Here is a 14,702-nt window from a genome sequence, read left to right as displayed (position 1 = left end):
AGAAGAATAAAATTCCAAAGAGTGTTCAGATGATTTTGAGACCTAGCACCTATGTGGGACCATGTGTGATCTGTAGTGGCACCAACGATCCATAGATGGCCCAGTAAGTGGCCACTGACCTCAATTTTAATCAATTGTTTAGGAGTTGTTTCCTAAATTTTTCTTATACTCTATATATGCCCTTTGATGGTTTTTAGATATGTTGTAGACTCTTGATATTTACAAACATATATTTGATTCTAGGATTTAGTTTTGACCTTGGGATTGTTTTGTGCTTGATTTTGGTTGATTATCCAATTTGAGAATTTAAGTTTTATTCTTTATTCATTGTTATATTGATTTAATGCTTTTAATTATGAATTTCTTTGATTATTTCACAATGATGAGCATCTAATTTACTTAGCTGGGGTTTTGGGAACCCTGAAAGATTAACAAAGTAAATCTTTAGTTAAATAAATTTATTAACAATTGCAAACATTAGGATCTTGCCATATGTTAACTACTTTCTTCATTAATAGAATAGAGATTAGGAAAAGATGATTAGAAATATAATCTGAAGACTTATTATCCGTATAGGGTAATCATTCTCATCTACTCAAGTAAGTATCTTTTATATAATACCTTAAGACTCAAAAGGTAATAGTTAATCTGGGATCAAGGATAAACATTACTAAGGAGACATCCTGAGACTCAAAAGGTAAAGGGTGAAATCCATTAATAAGTCCATAAGATAGGTTATGGTACATAACTTATCAAATTTTAAATACAGGGTATTGGGTTGGTTTAACAAAGCATGATAAACATATGTAGTTAAGAAGCCAGGGGAACACAGTCCTAGTATTCATTTCTGATTGATTACAGCCAAAACACTCACAACTATTAATTTTAACATATTACTACTATAATCCCCCCATTTAATTTTTAGTAGTGCATGTTAAGTTTATAAAATTAGAGATATAATTCACGTATTCCCTGTGGGTTTGACCCCAGCCTAATTCTGGTTACTATATTTTATATTGACTACTTTAGCCTTTTTTGGAGGTATAGCTTTGGGTGATATAGTTCCGTCCTTCTAGTTTAACAAGTTCATCGCTGGATAGTGGTTTGATGTTAATGTTGAGAGGTTTTGGATTTGTCTTTTTGGTTTGTTGGGTTTATCTCTAAGTTATGGTTTGCTCATGATATTGGTATGGAGTTGGATACTATGTTCTTGCCATAATGCAGTTCTTACTCTAGTAGAGTCTAATATTTAGAGATAGGTGATCTTTCTGGTGACCATCTCGTAAGTTGGAAATTTGTAAATTTGTTATTTTGAGTTGCTAGATCCATTTTTTAGTAGTGGTCTTGACCTTGGCCTTGGTGTTAAGATTTGGTGCTTTCTTATTCGGTAATGCGATTCATGGGTTGATTGAGTTAAGATTGTACTACTTGGGTAGTATTAGGAAATCCTTATTTCAGAATTTGTTTGGCCTAAAATGACTTGATGGAGTGCTTCTTATTGGTGATATGTGCCTATGGTTATTCTTTACAGAGATAGTGTATTGGATTGATTAGTTTCTACCTAAAGTTATGCTTCTTTAAGTTACTAGAGTTTTTGTTATCTCTAGTTTGGTTTATAGCCTTGGTGGGTTTGTAATATGCTCTGGTAGTTCGTGCCAACTAATTGATAAAGATTTGGCTGCTCATGTTTTTTGTAGGTGATTTATCCTCCATTGATATTATTTTTTTACAGCTACATTTCATGCCCTCTAGTGGATATAGAGTAGGTTGTTTGTGATTTTAGATAGTGATATATCCTCTATTGTGCATTTTTTCTTTATATATGTTTTGATTTTTGATCAATATGATTTAGTAAGGATATGCTTGTCTTGGATAGTAAGGTTCATTTGAGTATTTGATCTTGGTTTAGACTTTTTGGCTTAGTTTCAGACTTAACGCCTTGGAATGGTGATATGGGGGTTATGATAACTTTAGAGTATGGATGATTTCCTATCTATTTGATTGGATTCGATAGTTATAATAGTGTGGTTCATCCTTGGTGTTGAGATTTAACTGAAAGTTGTAGAGCTTGGGTGCAAGCTTCGTTTTCAAATTTTGACTCAGTTAGGACTTTATCTATAGGCTGGCTAAGACTGATCCATGCTTACCTATTTGCTCTTCTTGAGTTTTGAAAGTTTATGGTTGATATCTGGTTTTAAGCTTTCATTGAGATTTTTGGATAATATACTCATCAAGAGTAGAATACTTAAGTTTGATTCAATATGTATTCATTCTCAATTGATGGCACATCCTCGAGCCAATCACTCAGTCGTGAGTAGTTGTGCTTCGAACTTCTGGATTTCAATTTCAGTTGTCATCTAGACTAGTTGTAGCATTGTCATAAGTTACAGACCTTGCTATCTCATTTTTTGTGTGCCCAAGCAGTACCTTATGTGTTTGTTCTCTTGTTTGCCATTATGTATTTTCAGTGGAGCAGTTTCTGTTCTTTTGGTTTACTGTTATATGATTAAGCAATCAGGATTCAGAAGATCTTCTTCTTTGTTTGGAGTAGATAGCAGGTTCAGAAAGGAAAAAATAAAGTTAAATTTGGATTTGGAGTTGGTTATACGACCCATGCCTGTGTTTGACTTTGGCTTGGATACTTTTGTTTTATTGTGCAGGAATAAGCATGGTATCAATATGTCTTGGTTCATCTTAGCATGCATACACCTTCCCCTATCTAGTTGGAGATTAGTTGGTTATTGAGGTTGGTTTTTAGTTGTTGATGAGGGAAGAAAGGAAGTTGGTTGATAAGGGCTACCTATGGAAAAATCCCATGAATGTATTATCTCTTTGTGGAGGCTATCTAGGAATTCATGCTCTAAGTATTTAACCCTATACCTTGTCCTTTTGATCCTTTGTGATCTTTCTTTTCATTGACTTTTGTGAACGAAAGTCATTTTAGTTGTGGATATTTTAATGACACTCCAGATCATTTCTTTATTTGTATGCATTTCTAGCATTTTGAGCCTTCCCATAGCGGCTGCAAGTAATTTATGACTTTTCTGAACTATTGGTTCAATTATCAAATTGTTCATGAGATTTTAGGGTCATTTTCTTATTTTGGAACTTTCACTATTTAGGATTTTGTCTCAGACCAAAACTCATAGTAGATGACCATGGATGAGTATTCTGACGATATCATCAACTCTAGGATGTAGATTTTAAGCTAGGGAACCCTTTTTTTGGGTATTGAGGCTTCCAAACTCATTTTGGGTTATTGGCAGAATTATAAGAAAAATGGAACTATAGTTGTGTGCCCCATATATAATAAAAAAGGTCTCAGATTAAGTTTGATAGTTCTATTGACTTTGGAATATCGATTTGGTATGGTAGCATATTTTTTTTGCTCATATGGGGTTTTGGATGAATCTCGAACACACGATTGAAGTGCGTTTTGGACTTAGTAAAAATCTGGTGCATGGCACAAAATAGGTCCTCTTAAACACCTATTTGGTCGCTTTAGTTCCCATGGTCCACTTTAGTGGCCCTGGTCCATTGCAGTTATGCGCTTTAGCACCCAATGGCCGCTAAACAAATTTTCTGCTTAGTACCATTGGCGCCACTTTAGTAACACCCACGTTGGTTGTCAGATCGATTTAGCAGTCGTGTTGATGCTTTAGTTGTAGGTGCTTTATCACCTAGGTGTCCACTTCTGTGGCACCTATAGGTTTTAAATGACCTTTTCCCAATCGATTTTCTATCACTTCTTTCACTATTTTTACACCAAATTGGGATCTCAAAGAGAGGAAAAAGTGGGAAATCATTCACCTAGGTAAAGTTAAGCTAATCTAACTATTCTAGGTCATTTCCTATTATTATCCCTTGAATTTCAATTCCAATTCTTGGTAAAATTCTTCGAAATTAGGGATTGAATTCCCAAACTTTGAAGGTTGATTTGAGAACCAAATTATTCTCCATTTGTTCTCAACTTTTGAGCACTACTTCCTTGTCCTTCGAGGGATCTCCTGACGGGTTCAATTTTGATTTTCATAAGCGGGCCCTGTAGGACCGTTCTTGATTCGAAATTTGACCAGACCCTTCTTATAGAAATATGGATCTCATTTGACTCCTAATGACATGTATATTATGATTTTTATAGAATGATGGCATTTTTAGATCGTGGAATAAAGACAAATGATTTGAGGATGATTCAATGGTTGCAGTTCGGCTTAAAGGTTGAGGTAGGCTTTTATCTACTCTTCTTCTTGAGATATTTTTTGCATATATTGAGTGTTGGATTGGTGTGTTAGGATATGATTTTGAGTAGAACACCCTGACTTGGACTAACTTGTGAGTTTGGGGGTTAGAATGATATTCAACCCTTAAGTTGAAATACTTATTATACCTCTATAATCCTATTACATTCTTTAATGATAGAGCTAATTCATAGTATGATTATGATATTATTATAATTATCGAATGGAATTTTGGCATTGGAAGCATGATTAGTTAATTTGTCTTTTTTGGATTGTTCAGGATATCTCGGAACTGTAATTTAGGTAAAATTACCTTAGTTGCTCTTTTTCTAGGAGGAATTTCTATCTTAGGTTGGATACCTTAGCCTATTCTGAGGTTGTAATTGTCAAAATATGGATTTACGGGATTATAAGTGGGCCCTTTTGGCTTACCTTAGGCTAAGACCCATTTTGGCTCTTGTAGACTAATACGCATGTAAGGAAAATTTAATTCTAATGAATCCTTTGTAATGTTTAATATATTACTCAATGGATTATGATGGTTTCCCCTGGATTATGATGTTATGGTTATGCTGGATATATATATTTGAGCCTAAGGCCGTGTTTATGATGTTGTAGTTATCCTGAGTATATTATTGGGCCCAAGGGCATGATTATAATATTGGTTAGGTTCTGAGAAATATTCGATTCTAGTAAAGGAAAATGGTCATAGTTTATAGACATATTGATGCTTATAGTGATGATATGCATAGATTTGGTACAATCATGATCACTTAGATGGTAAATGGCATGATCCCAACCAAAATATGATTTTATTATTCTTTTCCTAAAAAGTGATTTATTCCTACTTTTCACTATTAAAAGTTTATTTCTTCATGATGGGAATCATACCATCTTAATGAATGACTTAAGAGCTTTCAAGACTAATAATGATGATCTTAGAGATTTGACCGAGATAGATTCAAGACCACAATTTTACTACTAATATATACCTTGGTTGAGAGAGATTCAACCCTTTCTATATTCCTATGATGAAATAGTCCCAGAGTTTACCCCAATTAATGGATTTATGTATTTATCCTCTTATAGCCATGATTCTAGCCGTGCACCTATAAATATATATATATATATATATATATATATATATATATACTTGGTACTGAATGAATAAGAGATTGATGATGATGTTAATGGTATGAGCTTATGTGCTGGGTTACTTTATGGCAGTAAGATCGTTTATGGTATTACATGTTATATCTTGGCATTTATTATTGCATGGTCAATGCCTATCACTAGTATGTGCCTATATCTATCAGCCTTACGGGGGTTACATACATATAGGTATTAGTGCTGCTTGTCGTATATTTTATGGAGCTTGTATCTACCAGGTTTATGGGGGGAGGGGTTGCCTAGGTATAGGATTTGACTATCATTATGTTGAGGGTTGATTGAACCTTCTGAGCTTATGATAGTGGTGGTTTATAAAAGGCCCGGTAAGGTATTTTTTGTTCTGACTAGCCGGTTACCTTGTATTGTTATTGTTATTATGGTTAGTTTTTAACAGGTCGATTATTGGACTAATATTGAGATTTGAGGTATGAGTCTAGTTTCTTTATGTTACGATAATATTATTGCGCGTGATTATCCATTGATTGGGCATTATAGCTTTAGACCCTGATGTTTTAATTCATTTATTTATGGTTTCTTTATTATGGTAATTATCTCATGTTTAGATGTATCAAACTGAGACCCTGATTACTTTTGCACTAGTTCCTACTATGATTGTGAGGCCTGGGCATGCTAGAGTGATGAGTTAGGTTATACCTTGACTTAACCTTGTTTATAGACAAATATGTATCTATCTATATATAGCCATGGTATTACCATATATCCCTTCATTACTTCATTTATTCATGTTGTATATCCATTCCTTGGCCTTCTATACTATTATATATCCTACTTTCGCTCGTCTTCGTATATTGGACCGTGATATACGGTATATTGTTGAGGATTCCGAGTATGTCTAGAAGGGGAGAGTTCATTCTTAATACCTCTTTAGCTTTATTATGTTAGTTTTTTGAAATTGAATAGGATAGTTTATCCATATTATCTCATTAGCTTTCTTATTTAGTTTGTAGGATATTTGGGTGTAACTTACATTCCTGTTTGAATGCTATTTATACTTGCATTGTCTTTCGAGCTCAGTTAGAAATTACCTACTGAGTACTATGTGTTGGTACTCATACTACACTTCTACAACATGCTGATCATAGTACGAGTTCTCGCCATTGTTGCTTGTATCGTGTGGAGCAGCTACGGTTCAGAGACAAAGGGTAATCTCCTGGCATGCAGAGTATTGCTATTCTTCCTCTTATGTACAAGACTAGTCTTAATGTTGTATTCGGAGATAGGTTGTATCTATATATTCATTTTGTACTTCATTTTGTAAATCTTATTACAGTAGGAGCTCTTGTACTAATTCCACCAGGTTTTGGGACTATTATATGTATTTTAGCCTTTTATTTCATTTACTTTGTGTTCTCCTTTCATTTTTCTTGGTAGTCCATTACTAATAGTTTTGGACTACGAGTTGGCATGCCTATTGGTGGGTCAGAGTAGGTTCCACCATGACCTGAGAAATTAGGCCCAACTAGTACATCAACTATGTGAGCCAAAAATCTACTAAAGTCAACCAACCATCCATGATTTAAAATAGTCCAGAAACCATCAAGAGAATATTCAAGGAAAAGGTCATCGATACCATATAAATCCCAAAATATAGGATTTTTTCTCGAAAAAGAGTACAACTAAACATTGATGTCTATATATTAGGCCAACAAAATCATCTATGATCCAACACGCTCGCACATAGAAATTAATGTCTTAAACCGACAAAATATTATCCACATAGGCCCCCACACGAGCACATGAATCACCTAAACATATTTTCTATGATATAACACTATGCCCATACCATAAGTTTACATTAATATTAACTACCCAATCCATTTTGATGAAAGTTAATCCATAACCTTCCTCGAATGCCAAAATTGAAATAAATAAGCCAATAATTATGAGCAAATCAAACGACTTTAATTCAAAACAATAGTATTCATGTTCTTAGATTTAACCCCTAAAATGGAAATTTTAGCCACTCATAGACATAATCAACATCCAAATAATTGTATGAATGATTAAAACCATGAAAAAAAACTAAATTAAAGAATAAAAACCTAAAAAGAAGTTATAGCAACCCTTCAATGCTACCCAGATGTTCAGAACGGAATTTAATATGTTATATTTATATTACACAAGTAATAAATCCAATGGGATTAAGTTTCCACATTGTCCTTTAATAGGTGGTTACATTTTTCCCGCTTTCGATGCTCATCGCAGTGTAATTGCATCAAGATACTGCAAATTGAAAATTATAGATTCACTTTTTACTGCGACGCTATACCTCCACTATTGCTATTAGGATCATATCATGGTTGGTAACTATTTTGGATCCATTATTAATATCTTCATGTGTCGTACACACAATTAGGCCATTCCCAAGTCCCTCCATGATCCTTGGACTTCCATGTATCCAAATTGCATCAAGTTGTGTATTGTGCTTTCGTTTATCCATTCCAAGCCTTTTTGAGTTGTTTAAACTTGATTTGAAGCTTTTTTACCCATTTTATATCATAATAATCATTTCACCAAGCATAATATAGCATTAAATATAACAACTTCAAGCTTAAAACAACACAACATCTTAGACGGTGAGCTAGAAACACGAGCTAAGACTAGGCTTGTCCATATTTATCTTTAGCTTATTATTTTGACTCTTGTGTTGATCCAATTGACCCTTGAAAATTATAAACAAGTTGTTTCACATATAAATACACCATAACACCCTTATGAACTCATTATAAACATTATAAACCAACACGATAGACCAGATAAACACCTATCTCAAGCTAGTCACATAAGTTTTCTCGGTTGAATTCTAAATGTTCAATTTAAATCAAAACTCATGTGCAAACACCGTTAGACATTGTAAACATATACATGGACAATTAGATGCACAGTTGTATGATTATCAACACATATAGAATACAAATCAGCCTCAAAACAAGGCTAACTAGACTAAAATAGCAACATTAGAATGCGTAATATACCCAACATAACCACCCCACACTTAAAGCCTTGTTCGTCCTCGAAAAACTTTTGACTATAAACAGCTTGAACTAAAGAGACACCACACTTCCACTACACACAACACATTCAAGCTGGTAATACAATGACTATAAGGAATGTAATTTTATTCAGTTAGCATGTTACATACACAACTAAAAGCTCAAGAATCCTACTTCAAAACATCCTAGCCTCAAGATGTAACTCACTAAGTTGGAAAACACATGCAAATTGATATATACAAGATATTGTTATAAATCACCCATATTTATCAAGCATGTGCCCTCACAACAAGAGATTTTCCCATAATCACTCATTTAAATATAAATTATAACACATTGGGTACAAGAATCAATTTATGATCACTCTCACAAAGATTTCACAAGTTACACATAATGAACCATAGGCTTTCCCTTAGTGTAGTACTCCACTAATATCAGAATGGTGAACTTAGGATCCATTAGGTCTTTTTTGGAGTGTAATGCAAGCTAAGGGATGGGTAAGAACTATTTTAGAAATAGTGACTATCTTTCGTAAGCGCTTTAATACACATTTCGTAATCTCTATCAACCAAATTACACCTCTTTTGGCTACCCCATTCCTTTGTTTTTAGCCCATCTTATTAAGATCATTTACATACATTATGGTGGAAGTATTCTATGCACAATTCATTTAGTTTGAATAAATTCTTACTCTTTTTATTACCTAACTCTTCACCATAACACATAACAACTTTTTTGAACACCAATAACATACACTTAGGCACTTCAATTTCACCTTTTCTCCTCTTATTTCTCACACTCCTTGCTCAATTAATTTTTCATTAAAGTTCCTAGGATCTTTTAATCAAATTTAAGGTAAATCAAATAAGGGATTAGGCTATAAAGGTGGTTGCTAAAGAAAAATCTAAAGTCTTAGTAGGGCTTACTAGGATTAAACACAAATGGTAGGTCCAATAGAAGGTAAAAACAGGGCTATCAAAGAAATGCCTATATCATCTCCTAAACTCATATTCTTTGTTTCACTTTGCACACTTACCAGGAAAGTTGTAGACATCATATGTAAAAAGAAATATACAACACTGCACGCGCATATGACACATGCTCAACTCATGTAGGATAGTGATGGACTTAACCAAACAATAACATGAATTCAACTTTAAGCCACAAGTACAAAGTCTCAAAAGTAGTAATTCACATCAATCAAAATGCTTATAAAACTAAATACTTTAAACATGCAATCACATATAGCACCAACAAGAATATCTTACACAATTTTTTTTAAATTGAGACCAAAATTTTGAATTTCCCCACCCCACACTTAAAAATCTACTTTGTCCCTAAAGTGAACTTAAAAGCAAGAGATATAAATACTCACTGAGGCCTCTTAGCCTAGCTAGTATAATCTTTATATATCAAGGGGATTTTGGAACCCCACACTCAATCTTTGCCATGCTTCTTAGCTCAAGTTTTCGGTAATACTTCTCCTCAACCTGAGACTCAATAAAAAAATGATGTTAAATAAAAACTAAAAATAAAAAAATAAAACTTACCTACTTAATTTGGGTTTCGTCCCAAGCAGCGCCAGATATAGTGTCGTGGCACGGACCAACTAAACTAAACCAAATTTCTTCATCTTCTTCCTCACACTTGGAGGCCCTCTTTCTATTCGTTTCTAATATCTTGAGTGTACACTCTCAAGGTCAAAAGATTTTTAATCTTTAGCCTTTTCAAGTTCATCCATTTCCATTATGTCAGGTTACGGTATTAGGGGCTTAGGTTGCTTAATGAGGGTGTTTGAAGAGTCCTTTGATGGTTTAATAACCCTATACTTATCCCTTTAATTTACAGAAATCATGCACAAGTATTTATAGTGGGATAGTATGTTAAGTGATTTATAAACATTAAAAACTGGATCTTCATCCTATAACCTCATTTTGAGCGTACCCTCTCTTACATGAATCAACGCTTCTCCCATTTATAAAAATGGACTCCACAAGATTATTGGTACTAGTTCGTCTTCTAAAAAATCTAGAACAATAAATTTAGTAGGAATAACAAATTTAATAACCTTTATGAGGACATCTTCTATGATTCTGACGGGATGGTTTATGCTCCCATTTGCCAATTACAAAAGCATAGGGCTCGATCTAGGATTCTCCAAGTTCAAACTGTTGAACAAGGAGAGGGGCATTAAGTTGATATTTTTCTTTAAGTCACTCAGTGTGTGGACCACTCACTCTTACCAATCTTAATGGGGAGAGTAAACTTTCTAGTGTCCTTAAGTTTCTTAGGCAATTTCTATGTCATTTAGTTTTACACTTTTCAGTGAGTGTTTCTGTCTCAACATCCTGCAATTTTACCTTATTAGAAACCACTTCCATCAAGAACTTTGCATACTTTGGCATAGCCTGCAAAACATCTAATAGAGGGAGGTTAATGTGAAGCTCTATGAATGTGTTAAAGAACTTCTTAAAACATGCATACTCCTTTGGTTTTCTGTGCTTGTTTTGGAAAGGGAGTTATGGCATTTTCTTCTCCAATTCTGCAATAATTTTTTCTTTAGAGTACTCAGACTTCCTCTAATTTTCGGCAATTTTTGTGAATATCTATGGGGGAGTCAAATCTGCATCGACCTCCTTAGTTTTCTTTAGAGGTTCTTTGTTGAGTTCTTTACCTCCTCAAAGTGATTGCCATTACTTATTTTGGATTTTCTGTTTCTGCTGACAAACCACCTTAAGGCCTGGCATTCAGTGTCTGTTGTAACTGCCCCAACTGCAACTCTAAGATTCTTGTGGTTGCGTGCTGATTCCTTAATTTTTTTCTGTTGACTTTTCATATCCACAACCATTTGTGCTTGACTAGCTAAGAGTTGTTTCACCATATCCTTCACATTGCTAGTTGACTGATTTGGTTGAGCCTGTTGTTGTGGGGCGTTCAATGTCGAAATTGGTGGCTGAGTATGCCACTTCATCTTGTAGGCTTTACCATAATTTGGCCATTGAGCATTGCCCATATACATTATCGACTCCATATTAGAAGTACATATAGCCGCTGAATAGCCACTATTACCACGAACTTCATACCAACTTGCATTTTTTTGGATTGCATTGATTGTGGCTGCAGGCTATGATACTCTCAACTTCAAATTTCTTATTTGATTTTTCAATGATTTAAGAAGATACGGCAGTAAATTGGTCAACATCCAATATACCTGCAATTATTTTTGTAGCGCTTCTCGAATCTGAATGACATTCTAGATTTACTTAAGCTATGTGGTTCAATAAAATGTACAGCTCATCATATGTCATCTCAAGGGCTTGACCACCTTTAGATGAATCTAGAAAAATCTTTGTATTGTGATCAAGAGAATCTACAAATGTATGAGCAAGTATCTCACTAGACTGTTGGTGATGTTGACAGTCCCAAAGAATAGGCTTGAAGCATTGCCAAGCATGGTATAGATTCTTGTCTGTCTTTTCTTTGAAGCACACTATCTTACTGTAAAGTCTTGCAGTCTTACCAGATGGGAAAAAATAAATAACGAATTTTCTAGCCATGTTATCCCATGATGTTATTGAATTTGCCGTCTCTGCATTCAACCACTTTTTTTCCCATAATCAGTGAAAAGGGGAACGTCATCCTCATAGAGTCTATATTCACACCCATAGGAATGAATGTTTCACTGATTTCCAGAAAATTTTGCAAGTGGACCTGTGGATCAACATGTGAAAGCCCTATGAACTATCCACTGCTAATCAAGAGTTGTACCATATTCTGTTTAAGCTCAAAATGGCCTTCAGCTGCCGGCTTCTAAAATGGGGAGGTCAAATTGGTTGGAAATAGGATTGCCACTTCTGTGGCTATCCTGCAGGCTGCTTGTTCTTCAGCCATTCGAGGAGAATCTACTTGGATTTGCAGAATTTCAAGTAGAAGGAATGATTCTCTCCTTTGTTGATGGAAATATTGCTTAGGTTCGGAGCTTGGTTTAACCAAGTACTAATCCCTTCCCAGCTTACTACTTTGTAAACTTGTTTCATGTAAATACAAAACCAATACCAAGCGTAAAAACACCAAAGAAATCAAAAAATAAAACTAAGAATAAAATAGTTTCCATATTACAACAAGTCCACAGCAACGGTGCAAAAAACTTTATAGTGCCCAAGTGTACATGGTCTATAGAGTAGTAAAGTGTCCTTCAAGAAAGCCGAGTATCGATCCGACATGGAGTTGACTCAACAACAATTCTATTCTAGTTTCCAATTTAGATTCAATTGATGCAAGCGTAACAAAAATAGAGTTTTGAATATTGTAAATTACAAGTAAAGTAGACAATGCATAAAGTAAAGATCTTTAGACAATCAATAGGAGAAAACCCAAGGTTAAAGAACTTCGAACAATTATACTACATTATTGAACTTCATTTATTAACTTGCTTATCTTGGTTATTGATTCGTAGGGTTAATTGTATGATCATTGTCTCCCGACCTCTAACCAGTTACCTAATTTGGACATTACAACTACATCGTTAAGTGGGGATGTAATAATCCAATGAAGTTCTTTAAATCAATCATCCAACTTTTGAATCAAGTAAGACATCTAAATACATCCCTATCCTAGATGCTAATTTGAACTCCTTATTTTATAAAAGAATACAAACAATACTTTGTTCATTCCCGTGTTCTATACCCCTATTCCCCTCCCGAGATCACAACGGTGACAATATATTTATTTTAAGGGTGATCAATCCTCAAAATAGTTAAATCAAGAATAAAAAAACAACCAATAATATAAGCAAATGAAACGAATTTTATTAAAAACAATAGTACTAATGTTCTTGGGTTTCACCCCGAAAAGTGAGTTTTTAGCCACTCATAGCCGTAATCAACTTCCAAATAATTGTATGAATGATTAAAACCATGAAAGAAACCAAATTAAAGAATAAAAAACTAAAAGAAGTTGTAGGAGTCCTTTAATGCTCCCAAGATGTTCAAAACAGAATTTAACACGTTATATTTGTATTAGACAAGTCATAAACCGTATGGGATTAGGCTTCCACATTATCCTTTAATAGAAGGGCAAAATTTTCCTACTTTTGATGCTCATCACATCGCTCTAACATTCTAATTGATACAGGACCGCAACGCGGTATAATCGCGTTGAGTTAAAAGAAATTGACAATTGCAGATTCACTCTTCACATCGATGTGGTACCTCCTTCATTGGTATTAGTACCATATCACGATGGGTCACTACTTTGGGTCCCTTATGAATCTATTGGTGTGTTTCACATGCCAATATTCCATTCCCAAGGTCCCCCATGTGCCCTGGACATTCCAGATATCCAAACTGCATGAAGTTGTGTATTGTGCTTTCGTTGATCAATTCCAAGCCTTTTTGAGTTATTTCCACTTGATTTGAAGCTTTTATATCCTTAATATATCATCATAATCCATTTACCAAGCATCCCATAGAATTAAACACAAAAATTTAGAGCTCAAAACAACATAGCATCTAAGACGGTGAACTAGAAACTTGAGCTAAGACTAGGCTTGCCCATATTGATCTTAAGCTTATTGTTTGACTCTTGTCTTGATCCAATTGACCCTTGGAAATTATAACCAAGTTGTTTCATCTATAAATTCATAATAAAACTCTTACAAACTCATTAAACATGTTATAACGCAATACAATAGACTAGACAAACACCTAGCTCAAGCTAGTCACAGTAGTTTTATCAGTTGAATTCTAAATGATAAATTTGAAACAAAACTCGTGTGAAAACACCATTAAACATTGTAAACACCTACATGGACACTTAGATTCAAATTTATAACATTATCATCACATATATCATACAAATCATCCATAAAACAATGCTAAATAGGCTAAAATAGCAACATTAGAATGCAAAAATACACCCAACATCAGGGATACTAGGTGTCCTCACAAGAGCACCCTCCAAATAGGCCAACAACCGAATCAACAACCCCTCAAACACTAGGGCGGATAAAATCTATGGGATTGGAGTAGGCCCTATATTTCCAACATGCTCAACTTACGGCTCAGAAGAGAGTCCCCTAGTGCTATCTCTATACGGGGAAAGTCATCATGCCCGTTCTCCATCTAGGATTTATCCTCAGATAATGGATTTATATTATTAGCCTCGCTGGATTTAGTCCTCAACATCTGGGCAGAAAAGAGTGAAATATGACTTAGAATATAAGGTATGAGCTATATGCACAAATAGGAACAAAACAAGGAAAGTTTCCTCAAGACATGTA

This window comes from Capsicum annuum, chromosome 8, assembly GCF_002878395.1.
Source record: "Capsicum annuum cultivar UCD-10X-F1 chromosome 8, UCD10Xv1.1, whole genome shotgun sequence".
NCBI lineage: Eukaryota > Viridiplantae > Streptophyta > Magnoliopsida > Solanales > Solanaceae > Capsicum > Capsicum annuum.
This window is presented reverse-complemented; position numbering follows the sequence as displayed.